General features: G+C 37.2%; 1 long non-coding RNA gene across 1 annotated transcript; it reads right to left on the bottom strand.

Annotated features, from left to right (window-relative positions):
• Positions 1 to 9680: 9680 nt before the first annotated feature.
• Positions 9681 to 11995, bottom strand: LOC129651275 (uncharacterized). Its single transcript, XR_008714079.1, has 3 exons — positions 11398 to 11995; positions 11161 to 11253; positions 9681 to 9939 (listed from the first exon to the last, which is right to left on the bottom strand). It is a non-coding gene; the product is annotated as an uncharacterized LOC129651275 (long non-coding RNA).
• Between the last annotated feature and the right edge of the window lie 4359 nt (positions 11996 to 16354).

Genomic DNA, 16354 nt, shown 5'->3' with positions numbered 1-16354 from the left:
AGATCAAGAAGTTCTCAAACTGAATGGAAAAAAGAAAATCATGCCAACATAGACAACAGGTATGTTAATGCTATGTGACCATGATAAAGCATGATAAAGCCGCCAGGAGTTTTAAAAATGCTTCAATAAACATGCTTGAAACAAACAAATGAAATAAATAGGAAGCCTCATCAAAGAAATAGAGTTTCAGCAAAGAAATAGGAGACATGAAGAACCAATAAAATTGAGAAATGTAATAGCGGAAATATTAAAACTTGGCTGATGCATTCAATAGCAAAATGGAAGGAATAAGAGGGGAAAACAAGTGAGCTAGAAGATTGAAAAATAACTACAACAGAGAGAAAACAGACAAAATAAAAATGAATAGAGTCTCAAGGACTGGAGGGACTATAATAAAAGATCTCTAACACTCCTGTCATCAGAGTCTCAAAGAAAGGAGAAAGAAGGTAGGATTTTAAAAGTACGCAAAGAAATGACAGCTGAAAATGTCTCAAATTTGGCAAAATATATAAACCTACAGATTCAAGCAGCTCAATGAACTCCAAATAGGAAAACGCAAAGAAATCAGCACCAAGCTACTTCACAGTCAAACTTCTGAAAACTAGACAAAAACAACGTCTTGAAACCAGTGAGAGAGATGACATCTTTCCTATAAGGGAAAATCAAACTTGAATGGCAGTGGATTTCTCATCATGAACCATGGAATCCAGAAAGAAGTGGCATGTTTTCCAAGTGCTGAAAGAAAAGCAGTGTCAGCCCAGAATCCTATATTTAGCAAAAATGTCCTTCAGGAATGAGGGGGAAATCAAGACACTCTCTGATGAAGAAGAACTAACAGAATTTGTTACCAGCAGACTTACCCTTTAAAAAAAAAAAAAAGACTGAAGAAAATTCTCTAAATATAAATGAAACTACAAAAAAAAAAAAAAAAAGGAATTTTGGAGCATCAGAAAATAAAGAAGAACATGAAAAACAAAAATATAAGTAAGTTTGGGCTACCCTGATGGCTTAGTGGTAAAGAATCAGCCTGCCATTGCAGAAAACACAGGTTTGATCCTGATCTTGGAAGATTCCGCGTGCCTCAGGGCAACTAAGCCCGGGGGCCACAACTACTGAACCTGTGCTCTAGAGCCTGGGAGCCGCAACTACTGGGAACTACAGAAGCCCGTGCACCCTAGAGCCTGGCCTCTGCAGCAAGAAGCCACCACGAGAAGTCCACACACTGCAACCAGAGAGTTGCCCCCGCTTGCCGGAACTAGAGAAAAACCGGCGCAGCAGCAAAGACACAGTACAGGCAAAATATAAATAAATAAATAATTTTAAAATATATGAGTACATTCAGCAAACTTTCCTTCTTCTCTTGGGTTTTCTAAATTATGTTTGATGCTTGACACCAATACAGTATACTAACGCATATATATGGAATTTAGAAAGATGGTAACAATAACCCTGTGTACGAGACAGCAAAAGAGACACTGATGTATAGAACAGTCTTATGGACTCTGTGGGAGAGGGAGAGGGTGGGAAGATTTGGGAGAATGGCATTGAAACATGTAAAATATCATGTATGAAACGAGTTGCCAGTCCAGGTTCGATGCACGATACTGGATGCTTGGGGCTGGTGCACTGGGACGACCCAGAGGGATGGTATGGGGAAGGAGGAGGGAGGAGGGTTCAGGATGGGAAACACATGTATACCTGTGGCGGATTCATTTTGATGTTTGGCAAAACTAATACAATTATGTCAAGTTTAAAAATAAAATAAAATTTACAAAAAAAAATATATGAGTACATTGAGCAAACTTTCCTTCTTCTCTTGGGTTTTCTAAATTATGTTTGATGCTTGAAGCAAAAATTGTAACACTGTCTAATGTGGTACTAAATGCACATGGAGGAGATATTTAAGACAATTATACTAAATACGGGGAAGGTAAAGGGACATAAAGGGTGGTAAGTTTTCTGTTTTTCATTCTAACTGGCAAAATGACAACAGGAGCGGATTGTGACTAGATATACGTAACATATAGTGCAATAGCTAGCAACTACCAAAATGTACAAAGAGATATATTCAAAAATGGTACAGACGAATCAAAATGAAATTCTAAAATATGTTCAAGTAACCTACAGGAAGGCAAGAGAAAGAAAGCAAAGAAATGAAATACAGAGAAAACAATCCTAAAACCAAAACAAACAAGTAAAACAATGGCAGACTTAATCCATAACATATCAGTTATTACATTAAATGTGAATGATATAAATCAGTGGTCCCCAACCTTTTTGGCACCAGGGACCAGTTTTGTGGAAAACAACCACTCACTTCCTACTGTGAGACCCAGTTCCTAAGGGGCCACAGACCAGTGGCCTGGGGATTAGAACCCCTGGTATAAATACACCAAGTAGAAGACAGTTTGGCAGAGTGAATGAAAAAATATGAGCTAACTAGACTGACTGTTGAACAATGTGGGGGATTGGTTTCAGGTTGTGCTATCAGTACCAAAATTCATGACTGTTCAAGTCCCATAGTAAGTCCTCCATATCTGCAGTTCCACATCCATTGATTCAATTAATTATAAGGATTTATTGAAAAAAATCCACAAGTAAGTGGACCCACACAGTTCAAGCCTGCATTGTTCAAGTGTCAACTGCATATGCTGTCTATAAGAAACTCACCAAATATAACGCTGTTGACAGACTGAAAATAAAAGGATGAAGAAAGATACATCATGAAAACATCAGAAGAAAGCAGGTGTGGCTACAGTAACATCAAAGCAAAGCAAACTACCAAGCAGAGATAAAAGGGTCAGTCTATCACAAAACATAGCTACTGGAAATGTGTATGCACCAAAGAACAGAGCTGAATCAAAAAAACAAAGAATGAATCAAACACTGAACGGAAAAACATTAATTTGAAAAGATATATGCATCTCTATGTTCATTGCAGCATTATTTACAATAACCACGATGTGGAAGCAACCTAACTGCCTATCAATAGCTGAATGGATAGTGAAGATATGGTATACATGTACAATGGAATATTACCTAGACATAAAAAAATGAAATCTTGTCATTTGTGCCAATTTGGATGGGTCTAAAGAGGTACTATTCTAAGTGAAATAAGCAGACAGAGAAAGGCAAACACCGTATGATTTCACTTATATGTGGAATCTAGAAAGCAAAACAAATGAACAAACAGAACAAAACAGAAACAGAGTCATGGCTACGGAGAACAAACAGATGGCTGCCAGAGTGGAGGTGGGTAGGGGAAGGAGGGAGATAGGTGAGGGAGATTAAGAGGTACAAACTTCTAGTTGCAAAATAAATGAGTCATGGGTATGAAATGCACAATGTGGCCAATAGAGTTAATAACTATGTAATATCTGTGGACGGTGACAGATGGGAACTAGACTTACTGTGGTGATCATTTTAAAATGTATAGAAATTGCAAATCACTATGTTGTATACCAGGAACTAACTCAGTGTTGTAGGTCCATTATACTTCAAAGACAATCAAGCTCATACAAAAAGAGATCAGATTTGTGATTAGCAGAAGTGGGATGTGGGGGAGGGGGAAATTGGATGAATGGTCAAAAGTTACAAACTTTCAGTCATAAGACAAATAATTACTAGCTATGTAACTTGTGTCATGATAAATACAACCCATAGATGTATGCTATATATGAAAGTTGCTAAGAATGTAAAATCCTAAGAGTTCTCATCACAAAGAAAAACTGTTTTTTCCTACTTCTTTCATTTGATATTTATACGAGGTGACAGATACTTCATTAAACTTATTGTGGTAATCATTTCATGATGTATGTTAAGTCAGATCATTATGCTGCGCAGCTTAAACTTATACAGTGCTTTATGTCGATTACATCTCAATAAACCTGGAAGAAAAGTGGATGAAGGAAATAAAATTATATAACTGAAAGAAGAAATAGACAAATCCACAATTAAATTGGCTACTTCAACATCACTCTCTCTACAACTGATAGAACAGCTAGACAGAAAACTGAGTATACAGAACTTAAGTATACCATCTACCAACAGGATCTAATTGACATTTATAGAACACTCTACTCAACAACAGCAGGATACATATTCTTTTCAAGTGCCCACAAAACATATACTAAGAGAGACCACATCCTGGGTCATAAAACAAAGTCAATTTTTTTTGTTTAAGAATTGAAATCATGTAGAATATGTTCTAAACCACAGTGAAATCAAACCAGAAATCAATAACAGAAAGAAAACAAGAAAATCTCCAAACACATGGAAACTAAATAACATATGTCTAAATAATCCATGCATCAAAGAGGAAGTCTCAAAGGAAGTTTTAAAAATGCACTGAACTAAATGAAAGTTAAAAGACATATCAAAATTCATGAGATAGAGCAGTACTTGAGAGAGAAATTTATAGAAAAGAAGACATGGTCTAAATGATCTAAATACACCAATTACACAACAGAGATTGGCAGACGGAGTGAAAAAATATGATCTATCTATTTGCTCATCCTCAAGAGATTAATTTTAGATACAAGGACAATGAAGAGGTTGAGGTGAAAGGATGAAAAAGATAAGTCCATGCAAACAGTAACCAAAAGAGAGATGTAGTGTCTATACTATTGTCAGACAAAGTAGAATTTAAAATTTTGTTAAAAGTTACAAGAGACAAAGAAGGAAATTATATACTGATAAAACGTTTGATAACAATTACAAACATATGTCCAACTCTTTGTGATCCCATGGACTGTGTAGCCCGGTGGGCTCCTCTGTACATGGGGATTTTCCAGGCAAGAACACTGGAGTAGGTTGCCTTGCCCTCCTCCAGGTACAACTGCGTATGAATCTACAATTATCTCAAAGTAAAATGTCATTTAAAGTGTGTTATTGAATCATTTCAGTCACAGTCGTGTCCAACTCTTTGCAACCCCATGGACTGCACTATGCCAAGCTTTCCTGTCCACCACCAACTCCCAGAGGTTACTCAAACTCATGTCTGTTGAGTCGGTGATGCCATCCAACCATCTCATCCTCTGTCAACCCCTTCTCCACTTACCTTCAATCATTCCCAGCATCAGGGTCTTTTCAAATGAGTCAGTTCTTTGCATCAGGTCACCAAAGTACTGGAGTTTCAGCTTCAGCATCAGTCCTTCCAATGATTCAGGACTGATTTCCTCTAGGATGGACTGGTTGGATCTCCTTGCAGTCCAAGGAACTCTCAAGAGTGTTCTCCAGCACAACAGCTCAAAAGCATCAATTCTTTGGTGCTCAGCTTTCTTTATAGTCCAACTCGCACATCCATACATCCATCCATACTGGAAAAATCAAAGCTTTGACTAGATGGATCTTTGTTGGCAAAATAATGTCTCTCCTTTTTAATATGCTGTCTGGGTTGGTCATAACCTTTCTTCCAAGGAGCAAACGTCTTTAATTTCATGGTTGCATACACCATCTGCAGTGATTTTGGAGCCCCCCAAAATAAAGTCTGTCACTGTTTCCATTGTTTCCGCATCTATTTGCTGTGAAGTGATGGGAACTGCAGTGCTGTGGTTCATGGGGTCGCAAAGAGTCGGACACGACTGAGCAACTGAACTGAACTGAACTGATGGGACCAGATGCCATGATCTTAGTTTCCTGAATGCTGAATTTTAAGCCAACTTTTTCACACTCCTCTCTCACTTTCAAGAGGCTCTTTAGTTCTTCACTTTCTGCCATAAGTGTGGTGTCATCTGCATATCTGAGGTTATTAATAGTAATGGGCAAATAGATGAATTTTTAAAAAGAAAATATCCAGAAAGATACCCATGTATACCTTTCAGTGTGATATATGATAAGGACAGCATTGCAAATAAATGATGAACTAAAGGACTAGTCAACAAATGGTTCTATGATAATGAATGTTATCTTTTATGCACGTATTTCCCCTGATAACTTAGTGGGGGATGTATTGATTAGGACAGGTTAAGCTGCTGTAACAGAGATCTCGAACTTTAGCGGTTCAAAGAAAACAACATATTTCTTTTCCTTTGGAGACCTCTAATTTTAGGGTGAGTAGGTGGCCCACCTCTGGGCATGATTAGAGGGCACATCCCAATCTGTGGAAAATTCTTAAAGAGATGGGAGTACCAGACCATCTTATCTGCCAGCTGCAAAACCTGTATTCAGGTCAAGAAGCAACAGAACCAGACATGGAACAACGGACTGGTTCAAAATTGGGAAAGGAGTACATCAATGCTGTTTATTGACACCTTGCTTATTTAACTTATATGCAGAGTACCTCATGTGAAATGCTGGGCTGCATGAAGCACAAGCTGGAATCAAGACTGCTGGGAGAAATATCAATAACCTCAGACATGCAGATGATACCTCCTCTATGGCAGAAAGTGAAAAGGAATTAAAGAGCCTCTTGATGAAGGTGAAAGAAGAGAGTGAAAAAGCTGGCTTAAAACAACATTGAAAAAACTAAGATCATGGCATTTGGTCCTATCACTTCTTGGAAAATAGATGGGGAAACAATGGAAACAGTGACAGACTTTATTTTTTTGGCTCTAAAATCACTGTGGATGGTGACTGCAGCCATGAAATTAAAAGAAGCTTACTCCTTGGAAGAAAAGCCATGACAAAACTTGACAGTGTATTAAGAAGCAGAGACATTATTTTGGTGACAAAGGTCCATATAGTCAAAGCTATGGTTTTCCCAGTAGTCATATATGGATGTGGGATCTGGACAATAAAAAAGGCTGAGTGCTGAATAATTGATGCCTTCGAACTGTAGTGCTGGAGAAGACTCTTGAGAATCCCTTGGACAGCAAGGAGATCAAACCAGTCAATCATAAAGGAAATCAGTCCTGAAAATTCATTGGAAGGACTGATGCTGAAGCTGAAGCTCCAATACTTTGGCCACCTGATGTGAAGAACCAACTCATTGGAAAAGACCCTGATGCTAGGAAAGATGGAGGGCAGGAGGAGAAGGGGACAACAGAGGATGATATGGTGGGATGGCATCACTAACTCAGTGGACATGAGTTTGAGCAAACTCTGGGAGATGGTGAAGGACAGGGAAGCCTGGCGTGCTGCAGTCCATGGGGTCACAAAGACTGGGACATGACTGAGAGACTGAACAGCAACAATTGTTGAAGATATGACCCCAGACTCTGCCTAAATTTCATTTACAAAGTTGGTCAAAAAGTTGGTCAAAACGTTCTAGCTGGACAAGCAGACTGCGTTCTAATGTGATAGACTTTCTCTCTCTCTCCATATATGTAACTGTGTTATATATTATACTATATTCTACTGTATTATATACAAATATATATTTGCATGAAATGAAGGAGAAAGAAGAACAAGTTAAATGATACCATGAAAATCAACTGGTCAGATCCAGAAGGTGGGATACTGATCTGGCTTCTTAGAGAGTCAATAGTATGAAAGAAAAAGTGGGGGAACTCTTCCATATTAAAACATTTTTAAGAGGAATCAATCAAATGAAAGATGTTGACTCTGGGAGCAGTGCAGGCAAATCAATCATGAAATACATTTGGGGGACAAAGACTTAGTATGGGGACTTATTAAGAATTATTGTTTATTTTGTCAGTGTGATAATGGCATTCTGGTTATGTAAGAGAGTGTTCTTGTTTTTAAGAGATGCCAACTGAAATATTTGGAGGTGAAATATCCTAATGTTCATAATTTTAAACACATATGAAAAGGAAAGATGGAAAAAATATGGGAAAATATCAATAATGGTGGAATCTGAAGCATTTGTTGTATGTTTGAATTTTTCATAGTATAACATTTTTAAAGAATAAAGCTGTTACAGAATATAGCATCCAAGAAAACTCCTTGGCCCTGGTGATATTCAAGGGCCACCTTGGAGAGTGCCCTTGATCCCTGCCAACCTCCCGTCAGTCCCACAGGCTTGATTCCCATCCAGATGAATCTCACAGTCTTCCTTTTTAAAGGGTAACCTGCTGTTCCTCCAGAGTCACAGCATCCATCCGAAATGTACGCCCACTGCTTTCTCACTGACCTTCAGTGCTAGGTTTCTCTGGCTGGTATTGAACAAGAGGAGCAGGCAGCCCTTGGGTATGACTCTACACTTCAGCCTACGGTTGGGGTCCTCATCACCAAGCTAAACGTTTTCATTGCTGGCTCTCACCTTTAACTCCATGATCAGGAATTGGCTACTTAGCTAAGCTTCACAAGCTTTTGCTGCTCATATGGAACCTGTACCTCAATACTTCACAAGTCCTAGGAAAGGGGCTGTCAACCTTCTGAGGAATCAGCAAATCATTTCCACAGGGGTAAATGAGGATGTGGTCTCTGTCCCCTCATTCTAACCCACCCCCACACTTCTTCATCCTGCTTCCTGATCCTCTTGATATCACTTTGGGATGAACTGGATACACAACCTCCCACTATGGGAACAGAATGTGAAACATCTTTTTCATCCTCTTACTCACAATGATACAATTTGCATATTATGACGAGGGAGGGATGTCTTAATCAGTGTTCTCTTAGTCCCAGAATCCTGCTCCAAACTAAAAGGAAATTGTTGTTAGCACATGGACGTGGATCAGAGGACAAAGGGAGGAAGTTCAAGAGGACCTTGCAAGGAACTGGAACAAGGAAATTCTTTCTCACTGTCACCCTTGCTCTTGCTCTCACTCCCTCTCTCATCCTTTATTTCTGTATCTCTTTGCACATCTTCTTTTGCTCCTGTATCTACGAACTGCATTCTTTGTATTTTCATATAATTGGCTGCGTTGTTGTATTGCAGTCTACACAATCTAAATCAAGCTGTACTCCAAAGTAACTAGTAATTCTCAACTCCAGTTCCTTCATGCATCAATTCCTCTTCCAACCATCTATGATGGGAAGGCAGGATCATGCTATATAAACATGGCCTTCAGGGTCTTATCCCTGGAGGGAAGGGGTTGTGGTTAGAGTCTGCATAAAGGAGGAGTATAATCTAAAGACACATATCTAACCTTTATTGTTCAACTACTCATTTAACTTATTTGTAGCTAATAATCCTAATTAGTAAGTTGCCTCACTCAATTATCTTGCCATTTCAAGGTCCAAAAGAAAATTCCAGGGAACTATCAGCATCGTCAATTAAGTAAAAGAAATCTGGTAGGAGAGACTTTTTATCCAAGGATAAGAGGTAGATAGATAACACAAAATTAAAAAGGGAAACAAATCTAGTATCAGAATTTAAACTCTCAGTGAAGGCTCTAAAGAGCATGACTGAACTGTGGGAATCAGTATAGTAAATGATCATACTGGTGTGTGTGTTTGGATGTGATTCAACCACATATCTGTGCCACAATTTCTCTTTCATCACAGAAGGATACTTGTCATACAAGAATATGAGCACAGGCAGTTATACTTTTTTAGATGTTTCTTGATGCATTTCTTGTGTCTCCTTTCCATACTTGGAGAAACCATTGGGAATCTACATATAAGTAACTCAAACAGGCTGAGCTTTGTTAAGTCTGAGAAAAGACTAGACTAGTGTTTAGTGTAGTTTCACATCTTAAGCCCGGCAGTTACTTTTATATCCAGCTATTTAGAAGTGTTGCCATTATCAACTCTCATAAAATAACATATAAAGACATAGCCATAACCATACACATTCACAAAGGCATTCATGTAAATTATAAGTACAGGTTCACATAGTCACAGACATGGTTTTTCCAGAGTTATGTATGGATGTGAGAACTGGATCACAAAGAAGGCTAAGCACTGATGAACTGATGCTTTCGAGTTGTGGTTCTGGATAAGACTCTTGAAAGTCCCTTGGACTGCAAGGCGGTCAAAACAGTCAATCCTAAAGGAAATCAACCCTGAATATTCATTGGAAGGACTGATGCTGAAGCTCCAATACTTTGGCCAACTGATGCGAAGAACTGACTCATTGGAGAAGACCTGATGCTGGGGAAAATTGAGGGCAGGAGGAGAAGGGGACGACACAGAATGTGATGAATGGATGGCATCACCGACTCAGCCGACATGAGTTTGAGCAAACTCCAGGAGATAGTGAAAGACAGGGAAGCTTGGTGTGCTGCAGTCCATGAGGTCACAAAGAGTTGGATATAACTGAGTGACTGAACAACAACAACTGAGATAAACTTGGAAATCTCTCTCAGAGTACAGAACATAAACTTTAAAAGATGAAAATAAAGTCACAGGGAGAGAAACAGAGAGTAGAGATCAAGTTAAAGAATGACAGATGTTCCTGAAAAGCAAATACTTGCTGGATGAGAGGTAGTCAGAGACAAAATTAAATAAAACTTTCCTAATAAGGGGGGATAAAAGGCCAGCTTACAAAGAGTGAAAGGTTTATAAGTTTCTATTCATACTCAATGCAGAGTATTTAGTTTAAAAACTGTATATTAACTTTGGACCCCAATGTGACAATGCTCCCTTAGAATGAATACTTCAAACAGAAATAACAATAACAACCTTAAATATGGAGCAGAATCAGTTTGCTAACTGTCCCCTTCAGAAGCTAAAAGAGAGGAAAAAATTAAATCTGAGGAAAATAAAAGGATGTATTAATGATTAAAACAAAAGTTAGTGAAATAAAGCATAAAAAAAAGCAACAAAAAATTAGTAGAATCAAAGTTTTTTTGAGCAGATTAATACCAATTATAAACCTCTAGCCACAGGGAAAAAAAAACAACAACAATGTCAGGCATGACAGAGGGGCCTCATTTCATAGCCTATTAAAAAAATTTTTTTTAGAATTAAAAACGTATTTCTTGCTACTCTCTCCATTCATCTCACAATCAATTTAAAATAAACATTTAAAATTTTTAAGCAAAATATTTAAAAAATTTTTTAAAATATTTCTCCTTTGTCAATTTTGTGATTTTCATCATTCCCTCACTCCACATCCAGCCACCTTGGGACATAAGCTCATGACCCTAGGACATGAACCCACCCACCAGTGGGCTGGCACCGACTCCAGGACCCCTGAGATACACAGCCAGCTGCACCAGGACACAGCCCTGTCAGCCAGCATGCCTGGAGCCACTGCACACGGCAGGGCCAGCCAGCCAGCCATGCTGAGGGCTGCCTGCTGACTTGCCCACAGTAGTCAGTCCCACCGCAACAGAAAGGACCGCACAGAACACAGAAGCAGTACTATACCTTTGGTGACCAGAGGGGAGTGTGCCGCTCAGCCCCATAGGATGTCTTCTATAGGGCTCACTTCTCCAAATCCAGGAAATGTAGTCAACTTACCTAATACATAGAAATAAACAGACTTAGGCAAAATGAGGAGACAGGGGAATGTGTTCCAAATGAATAAGACAAAACCTGAGACAAAGAACTAAGGGAAGTGGAGACAGGTGATCTACCCAATAAAGAGTTTAAGATGGGACTTACCTGGTGGTCCAGTGGTTAAGACCCTACATTCCCAATGCAGGGGGCCTGGGTTCAATCCCTGATCAGGGAACTAGATCCCGCAGGCTGTAACTAAGAATTCACCTGCTGCAACAAAAGATCCTTCATGCTGCAACTAAAGTTCTCACAAGGTGCAATGGAGATTGAAGATACCACGTGCTACAGCTAAGACCCAGTGCAATCAAATAAGTAAATAATTTTTAAATAAAAAAAAAAGAGTTCAAGGTAATGATTGTAAGGATGCTCAACAAACTCAGGAAAAGAATGGATGAATGGGTGAACACAGTGAGAATTTTAACAAAGACTTGAAAAATACAAGGAGAAACCAAACAGAGCTGAAGACTCCAGTAACAAATAAAAATTTCACTAGAAGAAACTGACAGTAGGTTAGGTGATACAGAGGAACAGATCAGGACACTGGAAGAGACCAGTGGAATCACTCAAGTTGAACAGAAACAATGAAAATAAGAATTTTTTTAAAATGAAAATAGTCTAAGAGACAAATGGTATAACATCAAGTGTACTGACATTTACATTAGAGGGGTCCCAGTTGGAGAAAAAAAGAGAAAAGGAGGCAGAACACTTATTTGAAGAAATAATAGCTGAAAACTTCTCTAACCTAGAAAAGGAACAAACATCTCGGTCCAGAAAGCACAAAGAGTTCCAAATAAGATGAACCCAAAGAGATTTAGACCAAGACAGATTATAATTAAAATGGCAAAGATTAGAGGTAAAGAGAGAATCTTAAAACCATCAAAAGAAAAGCAATTAGTTATAATACATACAAGAGAATTACCATAAGACTATCATCTGACTTTTCAGTAGAAACTTTGCAGGCTGGAGGGAGTGGCATGACATATTTCAAAGTAATAAAAGGAAAAAATTTAAACCAAGAATATTCTACATGACAAGGCTATCATCCAGATTTGAAGAGTCTAACAGACAATCAGAAACTTAAAAAGTTTAGCAGTACTAAACTGGCTTTATAAGAAATGTTAAGAAAACTTCTCTAAGTGGAAGGGAAAAGACCATAACTAAAAATATGAAAATAATGGAAGGAAAAATCTCATAGGTAAGGGCAAGCATACAGTAAAGGTAGTAGATCAACCACTTACTAAAGGACAAAAGTAGTCTAAAATCACCTATATCCACAGTAAGTAGTTAAGGGATATACAAAACAAAACGATATTTTAAAATGACATCAAAAACATTAAATGTGGTGGGGGAGGTAAAAATGCAGGGTTTTAGCATGTGATTAAAAAAATTTTTTTTAATTTTTTAAATTATGGAAGTATAATAACACATTTAAGGAGATTTGGAAACTACAGAACAAAATTATACATAGTTCTACTATATATTACAATTATCTTTTAAGTAGATAAATTAAAATTTTTAGTTGGAGTTTCAGTAACAAGCTTAGAATGAGTTTAAACTGAAGAGATCATCAACTTAAAATAATCATATATATAAAGATATGAATATTTTAAGTTGATGATGAGATGCAGCAGGGAGCCGACTCTTTGTGACCCCATGGACTGTAGCCTACCAGGCTCCTCTGTCCATGGGATTTTCCAGGCAATAGTACTGGAGTGGATTGCCATTTCCTTCTCCAGGAGATCTTCCTGATCCAGGAATCGAACCCCAGTCTCCTGCATTGTAGACAGATGCTTTACCATCTGAGCCACCAGGGAAGTCCAATATATAAAGATATGAATATATAATATATCCTAAGCCCCAAAACAAGTCTCAATATATTTAAGAAGATTTAAATCGTATCATGCCAAGCATCTTTCCCACTCACAATGGCTTGAGACTAGAAATCAACCAAGGAAAAAAACTGCAAAGAAAAAGCACACACATGGAGGCTACACAATATACTACTAAATAACCAATGGGTCACTGAAGAAATCAAAGAAGAATTTTAAAAATACCTGCGGACAAATAAAAATGGAAACACAACAATCCAAAATCTATGGCACATGGTAGAAGCACTTCTAAGAGGGACGTTTATAATGATACAAGCCTACCTTAGATAAGAAATAAACTTAAAAAAAACCCCACCTTATCTTATGCCTAAAGGAACTAGAAAAATAAGAACAAACAAAACCCAAAGTTAGTAGAAGGAAAGAAATAAGATCAAAGCAGAAATACATGAAATAGAGACTTAAAAAAATGATAGAAAAGATCAATGAAATAACAGCAGTTTCTTTGAAAAGATAAAGAAACTGACAAGCATTTACCTAGACTCATCAAGGAAAAAAGGAGAGCAGGCCCAAATAGATAAAATCAGAAATGAAAGAGAAGTTTCATTTCAACACCACAGAAATACAAAGGATTGTAAGAGATCACTACAAACAATTATATGCCAATAAAATGGACAATCTAGAAGTAATGGATAAATTCCTAAAATAATAATCTCCCAAGACTGAGTTAAGAAGAAATAGAAAATACAAACAGACCAATTACCAGGTATGAAATAAAGCATATTGAATCATTGAATAAAACATTGAATCAGTAATGAAACAACACCCAAAAAAACAAAAGTCCAACACCAGACAGTTAATAAGTGAATTCTACAAAACATTTAAAGAAGAGTTAATATTTATCTTTCTCTTAGAAAAATTTGAAGAGGAAAGAATGCTTCCAAACTCACTCTATAAGGCCAGCATCACCCTGATACCATAACCAGACAAAGATACCACACACACAGACAAAAAAATTTACAAGCCAATATCATTGATGGACATAAATGTAAAAGTCCTCAACAAAATATTAACAACCTAAATTCAATGATACATTAAAAGGATCATACACCATAGTTGGAGAAGGAAATGGCAACCCACTGCAGTGTTCTTGCCTGGAGAATCCCAGGGACGGGGGAGCCTGGTGGGCTGTCGTCTCTGGGGTTGCACAGAGTTGGACACGATTGAAGTGACTTAGCAGCAGCAGCAGCAACACCATAGTTAAATGAGATTATACACTTGGTCATGGTATATGATGCAGAAGTGGTTCAATATATGCAAACCAATCAATATGATACACCACACTAACAAATTAAAGAATACAAACTATATGACCATCTCCATAGATTTGGGAAAAGCTCTTGACAATATTCAACATCCATTTATGATTAAAACTCTCAACAAAGTGGGTTCAGAGGAAACACACCTTAACATAAAAAAAAAGCCATGTATGACAAATCTACAGCCAACATCATACCTAAAGGTCAAAAGCTGAAAGCATTTTCTTTAAGATCAGGAATAAGACAAAGATGTCCACTTTTATTCAATATAGTATTAAAAGTCATAGCCTTAGCAATCAGACAATATAAAGTAATAAAAGGAATGCAAATTGTCACTGTTTGCACATGACATGATATCAAATAGAGAAAATCTTAAAGACCCCCACCAAAAAAAAACTATTAGAACTAATAAATGATTTCAGTAATGTTGCAGGATACAAGATTAATACACACAAATCTACTGTATTTTTATATATTAACAATGCACTATTAGCAAAATAAAGAAAACAACTCCACTAATAACTGCAATAAAAAGAATAAAATACCTAGGAGTAAATCTAACTTAGGGAATAAAAGAGGGCTTCCCAAGTGGCTCAGTGGGTAAAGAATCCGCTTGCAATGCAGGAGACGCACATTCAATCCCTGGGTTGGGAAGAACCCCTGGAAGAGGAAATGGCAGCCCACTCCAGTATTCTTGTTTGGGAAATCTCATAGACAGAGGAGCCTGCTGGGCTACAGCTCACTGGGTCAAAAAGAGTCAAACATGACTGAAGTGACTCAGCATGAGCAGGAAGTAAAAAACTTGTACTCAGACACCGATGAAAGAAACTGTACTAATAGAGAAATTATACAATGTACTAAGACACTGATGAAAGAAATTGAAGACTATACAAACAAGTGGAAAGATAAATCATGTTTATGAGTTGGAAGAATTAATATTGCAAAACTGCCACTCCCTAAGGAAATCCTGGATTCAATGCAAGTTCTATCAAAATACCAATGATATTTTCCACAGAATTAGAATAAGTAATTCTAAAATTTGTATGGAAATACAAAAGACACTATTGAGAAAGAAAAACAAAGTTAGAGGTATCATGCTGTCTGATTTCAAACTATATTACAAAACTACAGTAATCAAAAAAGTACGGTACTGGCACAACACACACACACATAGATCAAGGGAATAGATTTGAGAGTCCAGAAATAAACCTGCACTTATATGGCCAATTAATATATGACAAAGGAGAAAAGACTATACAATGGGGAAAGACAACCTCCTGAATAAATGGTGTTGGGAAAACTGAACAACTACATGCAAAAGAATCAAACTGGATTAATTTTTCATACCATATATGAAAACAAACTCAAAATAGGTTAAAGACTTAAATACAAAACCTAAAAACCATAAAACTCATAGAAGAAAACATAGGCAGGGGACATACACATACCAATGGTTGATTCACGCTGATGTATGGCAGAAACCGATACAATATCATAAAACAGTTATTCTTCAATTAAAAACAAATAAATTAAAATATATATATCCAAAAAGCTTCCCCTCCACAAAAAGGAACAAGAGAACTTTTGGGGATGATGGATGTGTTCTTTATCTTGATTGTGGTAATGGTTTCATGGATATATATGTATGTCAAAACTTTACAAACTGTATAATTTAAATATGTGCCATTTATTTTACTTCAATTATATTCAATAAAGCTGTTAAGAAAAAGAAAATATAGACAGTATGCTTTTTGACATCTATTTTGGAAATGCCTTTTTGGATATGTTTCCTCAGGCAAGAGAAACAAAAGCAAAAATAAACAAATGGTACTACACCACACTAAAAAGCTTTTGCACAGCAAAGGAAAGTATAAACAAAACAAAAAGGAAGTCTACTGAATGGGCGAAGATATTTAC

This window comes from Bubalus kerabau, chromosome 4 (assembly GCF_029407905.1).
Source record: "Bubalus kerabau isolate K-KA32 ecotype Philippines breed swamp buffalo chromosome 4, PCC_UOA_SB_1v2, whole genome shotgun sequence".
In the NCBI taxonomy this organism is placed as follows: domain Eukaryota; kingdom Metazoa; phylum Chordata; class Mammalia; order Artiodactyla; family Bovidae; genus Bubalus; species Bubalus kerabau.
The sequence above is the reverse complement of the archived record's forward strand: the minus strand, read 5'-3'. Positions and strand labels throughout refer to the sequence as shown.